This window comes from Castor canadensis, chromosome 13 (genome assembly GCF_047511655.1).
Source record: "Castor canadensis chromosome 13, mCasCan1.hap1v2, whole genome shotgun sequence".
Taxonomy (NCBI): domain Eukaryota; kingdom Metazoa; phylum Chordata; class Mammalia; order Rodentia; family Castoridae; genus Castor; species Castor canadensis.
Genome location: NC_133398.1, coordinates 104,044,006 through 104,057,127, shown reverse-complemented (window position 1 = coordinate 104,057,127; position 13,122 = coordinate 104,044,006).

Below are 13,122 nucleotides of genomic sequence, written 5' to 3'. Positions count from 1 at the left end.
TCCAGCACCTCCCCACGAGCCCCCAGCAGAGCTAAGTGTCCCCACTCTACTAGGCACTGTGATGTCACTTTGCACATCTCTCATCTAAGGTTGGAGCCTGTGCTGGGCTTCTACTAAAATTGTTTCTGGCTATTTTTCTTTCTACTTCTCTGGTCTACTTCTTGAGTTTTTTATTTATTTTTTGAGTCTGGAGAACTCTACAAACCTCCTCTCAGAATGACGCTCTTAACTGCAGAAAGCCAAATGCAGGATTAGAAAGAAAACCAATTATACTGAAATCCAGTTATCAAAATATTTTTAAATGTGATCCACTTGCTCCTTTATTTGCATGTTGAATAATACACCCTAGGGGAGGGCAAGTGACAAGTAGTCTCAAGTGGTGATAAACCACCCGATTTTGTAGGCTCTGTGACAACTGACATATGTCCCGAGAATTGCTGTGATTTCTACTGGGGACAAGAGTGTACATCCTAGTCAGGTGGTGGCTCACACCTGTAATCCTAGCTACTCAGGAGGCATGATCAGGAGAATCCAAATTCAAATCCAGCCTCAGTAAATAGTTCCTGAAACCCTATCTCAAAGCTACCCAACAACAACAATAAAGAAGGATTGGTGGAGTGGCTCAAGCAGTAGAGTGCTTGCCTAGCAAGTGTGAGGTCCCGAGTTCAAAGTCTAGTACTGCCAAAAAAAAAAAAAAGTTCATCCTGCCAATGTGACCATATTTTGTTGCCTGTGTGGATACTTGAAGGAAATGCTTTGTCTCAGTTAGGGGTTAGTAGAAAAAATTTAGTTCTGGATTTCTTATCTTGCCCATCTGAATGGGCTCTGCAGAGACTATCAAAGTTCCTTGTGTGTGTAGGGCTGGGATCGAACCAGGGCCTTATGTACTCTAGCTACATCCCAGCCCTAAGAATGCTTTTTAAAAGGAAAAGCACTTTGTACCCTCAGCCTTTTCCACGATGCTTATGTAAAATTGTCCTCAAACTTGTTTACTGTGTCATGCAGAAGACAGGACTCTTGGTGGCAAGTGACAGAAATTCAGCATCTGAAGGTGCTGAGGTGCAGTTAAATCTAGGGCCGAGAGTCCACTGCCAGGCCTTCCTCTTCCTTCCTCTCTCTGACTCCTTCCCTCTTTTTCCCTAGTTGGTTCTGGTTCTGCTTGAATATTGGTTTTATTCCATCCTGCCATAGGGCCACTGACAGCCAAAATCGAAAATGATAACGTCAAAGGTTCTCTCCATGCTCCAAGTCCCACGGAAGGACTCATGCTAATCCCATGGACCCATGGTTCTAAACGGGGATTGGGACCCACAGCTGTCAGACCTGGTCCTGCCTGTGGTGCATGGTCCCAAACCCCACGGCTGGGTGGGAAACAGTTACCAGAGGACCGATGGGTACTGAGCAGACAAAACAACACATTCCCAGGTGTGTGAGAGAGCTGGGGGACAAACAAGGAATGGCAGGGTGCAGTTCCCTGCTGTAATAAAATAACCTAAAATTCAGTGTTTAGGTAGAAGTTTATTTAGCCACGGTAGACCAGGACTGGCAGGCAACTTTGTCACCCTTCATCTGGATGAGCCCATCTGCTCAGCAAGAAAGAGAAGAATGTGACAGATCGCAGGGACCAGGAAGACCTTGAGCAGCAGATCTCCGAGGGTGGGAAGAGCACAACCAATTGGTCCTGTACACCAGAAGTAGTTTGCTCAGTACACTTGCTACACCAGAAATGATGTGATCAATAGATTCTTACACCTAGAGGAAATGAGCAATAGATTCAAGGGCACCATCAGAAATGGCACTCATCACTTCTGTCACATACCCTTGGCCAGAACCTACTCATGGACCCACATTTAGCTTCAAGAAACGTTTGTCCATGCAGTCACTAGCTGATGAAAGCTTATTATATTAGGACGGGAAAATAGATGTTAGTGAACAATTAAAAGATTTTACAACACACTATAGCACTGGTACTGTTATGGATGTAAGTGGAAAGCTGCTCACCTACTAGAAGGTCTGAAATGGAAAATATCCAGTGTTGGCAAGGATTGGAGTGACATTGCTGTTGGGAGTGTGAAATGGTACAGCCACTTTGGGAAAATGCTTAGCAGTACTTCTAAAGCCTTACAATCCAGCAATTCCTCTGCTGGGTATATAACTAACAAAATTAAATGCATATGTTCACCAAAAGACATACACAAGAGTGTTCATAGAGCATCCCAAATTCCATCATTAATGCACAGGCAAATCGACTTTGGTTTATTCACAGAATAGAATACTGCTCAGCAATGAAAAAGAAAGAACCCCACACATCAAGATGAGTGAATCTCTCAGATACAAGAGTCCTCCTCTATATAATTCTGTTCATATGAAGTTATCAAACAGGCAAACATAACCAAGTGATGGATGTCAGAGTAGTAGTTACTCTTATTAGGGACTGAGAAGGCACAATGGGTTGACTTGGGTGAGTGATAGTTACTTAAAGTGCATACATATGTCAAAATGCATTGAACTCTGCTCTTTTATGTTTGTAAGTTACACCAATCCCAAAACACAAAAATGCAGGGAGTAAAGGTAAATGTATGTAATTAAAAATGCAGTGTGCTCAGCTGTCAAATAGAGGCTCTGCTCCTGGTTGGGAATGCCCAGCCCATATTTTGCTGTTATAGCAAACAAACAAAAACCCTACTGGCACAGCCCTGATGGCCCCAAGGCTTGAGTTCCCCCACAGAAAGGCAGTGCCGGGCAGGTCATATTCGTTCCTTGTATAGAGGAACAGGCCTGCTGGGCTCTCCTCCCTGTCTGAGTCATTTCTTGCACTCTAGCATTTGAACTTTCCGGAGAGCCTTTCACCACCCATTTTACTGTTTTTCACAACTTCCAGCGTGCTGCAAGAGGCCATGATCGATGCTGTATGCACATGTACCAGAAGCTTCTAGACAAACCCTGGCAGCGACACTGAGCCAGGGTGGGGTAAGGGAGACAGACTCGGCCACCTGTGGACTTGCCAGCAGGGAAGGTGTCTGAACTCATTGGCTGTGGCATCTCTGCCATAGAAACATTGGATTCTTTGAAGAGGACGCTCATCTTTATGACCTGTGGTTTTCTTTCTTTCTCTTCTTCTTCTCTCTTGCTCTCTCTCCCTGCCTGCCTTCCTTCCTTTCTTTTTTTTTTCCGGTGGGACCAGGATTTGAATTCAGGGCTTTGAACTTCCAAAGCAGGCACTCTACTGCATGAGCCACACCTCTAGTCCATTTTGCTCTGGTTATTTTGGAGATGAGGTCTTGAGAACTATTTGCCTGGGCTGGCCTCAAATCGTGATCCTCCTGGTCTTAGCCTCCCAAGTAGCTAGGATGACAGGCCTGAGACACTGGTACCCAGCTTATGACCTGTGATTTTCCCTTCTCTTTGTCTGTGAGTCTCATAGGTGCCTGGCAATCAGACACCTACTTACACACTTTTGGGCTTCGCTTGCTCTCTGTCCCAGGGAAACTCTGCACCCGCCTTTCCTTCAGTCAAGAAACTGTTGCATTTGATTAGAGCCACCAAAAAAAACCCAATGCTGAGCTGTTTACCCAATGCAGTAAAGGAAATAGTGTGTGGTGGGAAAACCCCACACAGTCCCAAGTAACAATAGTTCCTGCTGTTTTATGAAGTCGTAGACTAAGTGAAGACTCCGCTCTAAGAGCTCTGCATTTGCAAGCAGAAATAAAAAGCATGTTCCTATCAGGTTGCATGTCAGCATCAGGAGACACAAGCCCATCGTCTTCTGGCCGTACCACCAGGCTGTCTGTCCACACACCCTCTTGAAGGTCAGTGCTTTGCTGTGTGGACATCTGAGAGTGTCCTTGCACAAACCTGGATGCATAGGTTAATCAATGGCACAGCATCCTATTTTATGCTTCCTGCTGTAGCTGGGGTGACAGGTAAGCATCATAATGCCCAGCTTTTTTCCATTGAGATGACATCTCGCAAACTTTTTTGTCCAGGCTGTCCTCCAACCACAATCCTCCTGATCTTAGCCTCCCACATAGCTAGGATTATAGGTTTGAGCCACCAGTGCCTGGCTTGTGCTCTTGTAGGACTGGGAGCATGGTAATCATCACCATGCACGTGATGAACTGCAGTTCAATGCTCCAACAGCTCCCACGTTCGGTGCCATGGTGGTCCTGAGACCACTGGCTATGTGGCCCGTTGTTAACCAGAAAGCCTTATGCAGTGCATGACTGTGTGACAAGCACAAAGTTTTAGTGTTTATCTTTTCCACACATCTTTGGGCAATTTCACTTGGTTCTCTGATAGACTGTGTTCTCCTGAGAAACAATCAATAAATGATCATCCGCCAAGAGAAGGACAGATTGATTTATCGCAAAGGATTGGCTCTCCTGATTATGGGAGGCATGCTCTCTGCATGCTGGAGGTCCAGGAATGCTGCTGGTGGAATTCAGTCCAAGTACAAAGTCCTGACAACCAGGGGCATAAATCCTAGTCCAAGAGCAGAAGGGTGATGTCCCCCGGCTCAAGCAGACAGGCAGGAGGGGACATGTCTTCCCTCTGTCCTCTCTTTGTTCTATTCAGCATGGGTGATGCCCACCCATGCTGGGGAGGGCCACCCACATCACTGAGCTCACTGATCTCATCCTGAAATGCATGCACGGTCACAGCCAGAGCAGTGTTTAATCTGTTTAATCTGGGCACCCGTGGTCCGCTCCAGTCCAGTGGGCAGTACAATCACCCATCATACCAAACCAAGTCAGATGAGAAACAAATCCCTGGCACCCACCCCTCCCACTGTCCCACCCCCCATTTTCTGTCATCCATCAAGGCATTATGTTTTCCATTTTAATTTTCTATATTGTAATCTACATAGAACAACCTAGAAAAACACATACAGGATCTTAATTCCATCACGGTCATTTGAGTAAGGTGACAGCCAGTCCTCAGGAAGGAAATGGTGTCTTTAGTCACTGACTCAGTTTCCCTCAGAGAAGAACATCTCAACACTAAGAACAAGTGGACTCTTCTTATCTCTATAGTTTGAATCTGAATGTCCACTAAAAAGCCCGTGTGTTAGAGACTTGGTCCTCAAGATGGCACTATTGGGGTCACTAGTAGCAACCAGCATGGAACCATCAGGAAAGAGAACCTCAGTGTTATGGAGGAGGTGTGTGCTCAGTAGGAACATGCACCAGGAAGCCAGGAAAATGAAAATGAAAACAGCAAAGCAGTGGTTCAATTATGGATCATGCAGAAGCGATAAACAACAATGTGTCAGTCAGCCTTTCATCACTATAATGAAATACCTGAGATAATTAACATTTTTTAAAAAGGTGACTAAGCATGGTGCTTTACACTCTAATCCCAGACACTCAGGAGCTGGAGATCAGAAGGATGGCAGGCTGAGGCTGGCTCCTGGCAAAAAGTACAAGACCCTATCTGAAAAACAACTAAAACAAAAAGAGGTTGCCTGGAAAGCACAAGGTCCTGAGTTCAAACCTCAATACCATCAAAAAAAAAAAAAAAAAGGAAGGGAAAGGTTTATTTTCACTCACAGTTTTGGAGATTTCAGTCCACGATTGAGTGGCCCTGTAATTTTTTGACCTGCGATGAGGCAGGACACAGCAGAGTAAAACTACTCACCTCAAGGCTAGGCAGCCAAGAGGACACGGAAGAGGAAGGGACTGAGTTCCACAACCCTCCTGGAGGGCACACCCCAGTGACCTAACAACCTCCCACTAGACCCCGCCTCTTAAAGGTCCCACCACTTCCCATGCCAGACTGAAGACCAGGACTTTGAAACACAGTGTTCTCTGTCCCTGATGTTCTGAAGTTTCGTCCTACGTCTTGGAGTGGATTTTTCTCACTGTTGTTTGCACACTGTAGGAAAACTCTGTGGATCAATTTGTGACTGGTTCTCCAGTACCAGTGGCCTCCATGTCTCCTGGTTCTGTGTGATAATTCAACCAACGGCAGAGCGTGTGCTATGCTAGTTTGCCTGTGATGCTCCAGTCTGTTGAACACATGCAGCGTTTTTGGGTCATTATTCCCTCAAAAATACAGTATAACAACAATTCCTGCAGCATTTACGTCGTACTGGGTAATCTAAGAAATCTAGAGGCAATTTGAAGTGTCCAGGTTCTATGCAAATACCTATGGCATTTCATGTAAGGGCCTGAGCAAATGAGGATTTTGGTATCCCTTGGGGAGTGGTCTTGGAACCTGTCCCCTGCAGATACCACAGAGGGGCTGTGATTTCTTTTTCTCTAATTTTTCTCTTTCTGTAACTCCTGTCATTTAGATATTGGTCTTGGGTGAACCAATCCCCTTAGAGAACTGATCCTATGTGCCTTTTTGGTTAGCTTATTTTTCTCTAATTTTTCTATTTCATTTTTCTCTATACTTTTTTTTTTTTGGCAGTACTGGGGTTTGAACTCAGGGCCTCATGCTTGCTAGGCAGGCTCTCTTACCACTTGAACCACTCCTCTAGCTCTTCTAGTTTGTTTTTTTATTTTGGCAACCTGAATGTTAATTTCCAAGAGCTCTTTCCTTGTCAGAAAAGATTCCTTTTTTACAGTACCTCGTTTTTATTTTATGGATACACTAGTATCTCTTCTCTCTGAGGATCTTAGTTCTAGTTTCAGGAAATATTGAAATTTCTATGTTTTTCTTCATTTCCTGTGGTTTTCTCTCCTGGATGGTCTACCTGTTTCTTTTCTGTTCTCTCTCTCTCTCTCTCTCTCTCTCTCTCTCTCTGTGTTTGTGTGTATGTTACTGGGGTTTGAACTCAGGGCCTACACCTTGATCCATACCACCAGCCCTGTTTTAGTGTTGAGTTTTTTTAAGGTAGGGTCTCATGAACTATTTGCCCCAGGGCTGGCTTTGAACTACAATCCTGATCTCTGCCTTCTGAGTAGCTGGAATTACAGGCACAAGCCACTGGTGCCTGGTTGTTTCTTTCCTTCTTTTAGCTCAAATCCTCCCTCATGGTGACCCTGAGTCACACACTCAAAATCTACTGGGAGCTGGGGAGTCTCCGTGGGTCATTGGTAACTTCACTGTAGAGTGCCAGGCAATTTTGTGGGACCTTGGTTTTCTCTGTCAATAAATCCTTTCTCCTTGGCTGAGCACTTTCCTGGGAAGTCTTGTCTCTTACCTGGATGGGGAAGCAGTTGGGGTCACCTGGCTGCTCCATTCTCCTGCAGAATTGGGAGAGGGGCCAGAGGATTTCCTGTCCACCCGATAGGTTTTCACCTCCAGGACCCTCCCCTCCCACCCCTAGCATCTTTGAGGACAGGAGGGAACACCTTGTACCTGGCTGCACAGAATGGAGAATGAACATGACAATCTCTGTGCTGCTCAGGTTTTCACCCAGTTTTCCCATTTTGGGAACCCACCTCATCCCCACTTGCTGAGATGCCCTCACCATCCCAGGACTTTCCTGGGTGCTGTGCAGGACTGTCTTAATTCTTGACTTCTGCCCTCCAGGCACATAGCACTCTCTGGTCTGCTAACTTGGAACCAAACATCTATTTTTTACCTTCCAAAATTTCATTGACATCTTTCAACACTGCCATCTCTTTTTCCATTCTCCTGATTGCTCATTCCCACCCCTCTGACATTTTACTACGGAAATTTCCCAACGGAGAGAAACTTGAGATTTGGACAGTGAACATGTGGCTATCTACCATTAATTCTACCATGAGTGTGTTATCACACGTCTGGCCATCCAGAGATCTGTATGCATCCAACATTTCATCCATCTCACTTAAAAAATACACTCTGGCTCACAGACATTGGTTCACGTCCCTTAAATACTTAATTTTTTAAAATAGCAGTTGGTTCTTAAAGTCTCAATGCCTTCTCCAATGTCTGGGAAAATTAGTTGGAGTTTTTATGTCATTCCATCCTGTTTCTGAAGCAAGAGTTTGCTCTGTGATCAACTGTTCAGCTGCTCCCCTGGCTCCTCTCTTCCATCATGAGTTTTCCCGGGTGTCCGGTGATTCTTGATTGACTTAACTTTTAAGAATGGAAACTTGAGCTGACTGATCTAGGCAGCTGGCTTGGCCTGTACTATGGTCTGAATGTATATTGAAACATCATATCCAGTATGATAGGTAGCATGAAGAGCAGTCTGAGAGCCGGGCACAGAGGCCGATGCCTGAAATCCCAGCTACTGAGGATATGGCGAGTGAGAGGATCATGGTTCAAGGCCAGCCTGGCCAAAAATTTAGTGAGCCCATCATCTTAACCACTAAAAGTTGAGCACAGTGGAGTGTACCTGTCCTTCCAGCTATGCAGGAAGCATAAACAGGAGGACTATGTCCAGGCAAGCCTGAGCATAAACAGGAGACCCTATCTGAAAAATAACTAAAGCTAGCAAATTTGAGGCTCTGAGTTCAATATCCAGTACCACCAAAAAATAGATCGATAGAAAGATGAGAAATAAATCCATATCTAATCACCTACGGGATTAAGACTTGGGGGGGTAGGCTTACCCCCATCTCTTCTGCCATGTGAGGACACAGCCAGATGGCACCACCTTGGAAGCAGGGAACCTTCACCAGACACCAAACCTGCCTTCAGAGTGGCGAGAGATAACATTCCACTGTTTATAAATTTCCCAGGCTCAGGCATTTTGTTCTAGCAATCCAAATAGACTGAGCCAACTTACTTCTGCCTTTGAGTTGATACGTCTGCTTCTCCCATAGGGAATGATTCCTGGAGCTGATGGCACAAAGGAGCGTGGTGACGGTTGAAAGCTATGGGTGTGGTAGTCTGAGGGGTTGGGAGGAGGGGTAGCTCTTAGGCTGGGCACCAGCGAATTGTGGAAAGATGTGATTTGATGGATACCTTAGCTAAGCTTCCTCACGTTGTTCAGGGGAGCAGAAGTAAAGCACAGAATGTTCCTTTGATGCTTGAATGGCATGGCAGGACCACCAAACGCTGTGACTCACTGTCCTGTCCTGTCCTGGCTGGTCTGCTGGCTTGCCTGGTGGGGGTGAACAGTGGCCACAGCTGCACACCCTCAGCTTCTCCATCCTTTGTGTGCCTCTGAGGTGAAGGTTTTCCCTTCTCTCACAGGATATCCACATCATTGAGGTTGGCTGCCAGAGGTGAAGGGCACACCGTGTTGTCATTCTATCCCTGGGGTGTCACATTCCCCTTTACATTCATCTTCCCATCCAAGACCTGCCCCCAGGCTCCAGAGACAGCAGCCTCCCGTGGGTTGGGATTTGTGCTGGATACCACACGAGTGGCTCTGTGTTTCCCATGGGGTCCTCTGGGCCACCTGAACCTCTGGGGAAGTTTTGCAGTTCCTCCTCATAAACATACTTCTACATATTTTCCTGTGTTCTTCAGACATAACATGGTGGCCTTATTCCTGTTGTGTTTATAATTAAATTAATTAAATGCACCTGATACTACTGATGACGCAAGGCGTTTACTGCCAGCTGAAACTGAAGACCTGTTTATTCAGTTGTAAGACTCCCTCCTATTTTAAAATGATGGGCCCTAGGTTCCAGGCTCATACAAGTCAAGATGTGTGTCCCCTTGTTAGCCCATGTTCCTGCTGTGCCTCACTACAGCTCCTTCTTCCTCTTGGCTCTGTTCAGATTCAATCCATGTTCTAAAGCTACAAGCCCATCCTAGGAATCTTTGAGAGTTTAGCTTTCTGTCACTGTGACGAAACACCTGAGATAAACAACTTATAAGGAAGAAAGGTTTATTTTGACCCATAGTTTCAGAGGTTTCAGTTCATGCTGGCTTAGCCCTGTTTCTCGGGTCCATGGTTACACAGTAACTCAGCATCACCCCCTTCCTCTCCCCCTGACAACAGCACACAGCCGGGCATTCCCAGGTCTACATATTGTGATGTCATTGTCACTACCCATGTATGTGCCCTGAGCCACTCTGCTGCATCACCCCCTTCCTCTCCCCCTGACAACAACACACAGCCGGGCATTCCCAGGTCTACATATTGTGATGTCATTGTCACTACCCATGTATGTGCCCTGAGCCACTCTGCTGCAGGATTTGGTTGATGGATCTAGCTCAGAGATTCCTTGGGAAGGTCAAGGTTGCCAATGAGCATACATTCTCGGAGAAAGACAGCAAGGCCTTTTCCATTTCAGGATCCATTTGCTACACCTCTTTCAGGAGACTGTCTCCTCCGTTGTGTGTTTAAGCTGCCTCAGACCTGCAGCAAGACTGGCTGTTTTGATCCTGTCTTCTCTGGCTATGTAGCGCTTCTTCTAATTACTGTTCATCGAGTCTATTTCCCAGCAGCCTCTCAAAGTCAGATGGTTATTTTCCCCATCTGTTCCCACAATCTGCTCAATCCATCACATTCAGAGAGCTACAGGAAATTGTGTCGGCCAAAGGCAGGAGTGGACGAGCATCAGCCAGACCTGGGATGGGCAGGGTTTGGGTCTGTAGTACTACTTTGTGAATCTTCTTACGAAATGCCAAGTGCAGAAAAACTACTGTTTTCCTCTGGGGTCTGTAGTGTGTAACAGAAAACCAGGCACAGTGGTATTAAGTATTCTGAAATCTTTCCCCATAGCATAACCATATTTAATAAAGGACCACGTGTCCTCAGCCCTTTCTTTCTTTTATTAACCACAAACCCTCCGATCAGAGAAAAAAACCAAAATACAGCATTTCTATTCCTTTTCAAAGGCTATAAATGCCACATACCTGAGCTCTTGCCTGCGTTTCACGCAGGCACAGTGGGCTTGCTTCTCAGTGACCCTGTCCCATTAGGCAGAGAGCTGTGGTTCCTCCTTCATTAAGTAAAGTGGTTTTGAAAGCCCTGTGGTCAGGTGCTAACAGCATCAAGGCTGAGGGACCTCCAGCCAAGGTAGTGAAGTGGAGCCAGGAGAAAAGGGACCCTCACAAAGCCTATTTTTTATAATAGCTGTCTTATTTTTGGTTTTGTGTGGTTGGCTTTGATTGATGCATAATTGTACAGATTTACAGGGTGTGATGTGACGTATTGATTCATTTCACCTTCTAGTCGTCATTTCTTTCTATTGGGAGCGTTCAAATCCTCTCTCCTAGCTAGGTCAGAATCCACGATTCTTGATTGTGGGCTAGAGTCACTCTTGTTTGTAACAGAACTCCAGCTCTTCCTCCTCCTCCGACCTGATGGGTGTTTTTTATTGTGGACGACGACATCTCCAGCCACTGTAGCAGATGCTGAGTGTGGCAAAGGCTGCACCGGAATGAAGCCAACTGTGGGAGGAGACAGAAGCCCTCTGTCTCAATGTAATTTCCTGGAGAGACAGAGCACCGGCCTCCGTCATGGCCTGGACTGCTCACTGCTCCCTCCTCTCCCACCAGGGACACCCGGCTCCATTTGCTGCCCTGTCACCTGGCTTCCGCCCTGGAGGCCAAGAGGATCCCTGTGCTGCTACCGCATGTGGTACTGGTCCCCTCGTAAATGTCACCTGAAGTCATTTATTGCTTCAATGTCAGAGTAAAATATAGATTCACTGGTGATTTCTGAAAATTCATCTCCCCCCCCCTTATTCAGGTGTTTTATACTTTTACTTTCATTGTGCACTTACCAACTCTTGGTTTCATTTAATTATGTGAAACTTCAGCCAGTACATATTATGATTTTTGTCCCTCTTTCCTTCCTGTTCCTTTCCTCCTAAATCCAAGGTCATGTGTTGTTCATAAAATGACTAAATGACTGAAGGGCCCTGTTATGGTTTGGATCTGGAATGGGCCAAAGGCCCATGTGTTGAAGGTTTGGCTCTGGCCTATGGCACTATTGGGAGGAAGTAGAACCTTTAAGAGGTGGGGCCTAGTGGGAGGAAGTGAGGTCATTGGGGGTGTGCCCTTGAAGGGGATATTGGGGCCCTGCCCCTTCCTGTCTCTCTCTTTGCTTCCTGGCCACCATGAGGTGAGCAGCTTTGCTCTACCACGTGCTTCCACCATCATGTGCTGCTTCATCACAGGCCCAAAGCAATGGGGCCAAGTTACCAGGGACTGAAACTGTGAGCCCAAATAAACCTTTCCTCCTTTCAGGTTGACTGTCTCAGGTGTTTGTCACAGCAACAGAAAGCTGGCTGATGCAGTCCCAGGCTGAGACAAGGGGTTTCTTGTTGATGCCACTTTTGACTTAGACTTGTTCTCATCATGATGCAAAAGAGAGCGTTCCCTTTGTGTCCCCTCCTTCCATCAGTGTTGAGTGGGGCTGAGAAACCTGGGCAGGAGCCTCCCAGGGGACATTCTAGCCATGTGGCCTGGAGCACTTGGGGCCCAATCTAAGTGGCAGGGTTGCAGCAATGAATTTGAGGGGTGTCAGGAAAATGTCCTCTTCCTGGCATGATGCTTGACACTCCACATGAGAAACTCATTTCTTCATGGCTCAGGCTTTGAGACTTCAAAAGTGCTGACACTTCTAAGAGTGTCTGCCCTTGAATCGTTTGCCATTGTTGTACTGGGGTTTTGAACTCAGAGGTTCACTCTCGCTAGGCAGGTGCTCTACCACTTGAGTCACTCTGCGAGCCCTGTTTTATGTTGGATATTTTTGAGAGGGTCTCGGGAACTGTTTGCCTGGACTGACCTTGAACCGAGATCCTCTTGATCTCTGTCTCCTGAGCAATTAGGATTACAGGTGTGAGCCACCAGCACCCAGCTACACTTGAATCTTCCTACAGGTTGAGCAGCCCTTATCTAAAATGCGATGAAAAGTGTTTTGGATTTTGGATTTTTTTATTATGTGCATATACATAATGAGCTTGCTTGGGGATCTGACCCAAGTCAAAGCATGAAAATTCATTTATGCTTCATATATACTTTATATGCGTGGCATGAAGGTAGTTTTAGTCAATATTTTTAGTAAATTTGTGCATGACTCAAAGTTTCATGGCATGGAATTTTCCATTTGTGGCATCATATTGTACTCAAAATGTTTTGGGTTCTGGCACATTTTGGGTTTTGGATTTTGGATTTTGGGTTAGAAATGCACAGCCTGTACCTCTCTCTTTGGATGTAGGTGGTGGCCAAATATGAAGAGGAAGGTGATGGGGATTGCGTAGGCCAGTTTTTCATTGCTGTAACAAACTACCAGAGATATTCAACTTAAAAAGAGAAAATGTTTATTTGACTCAG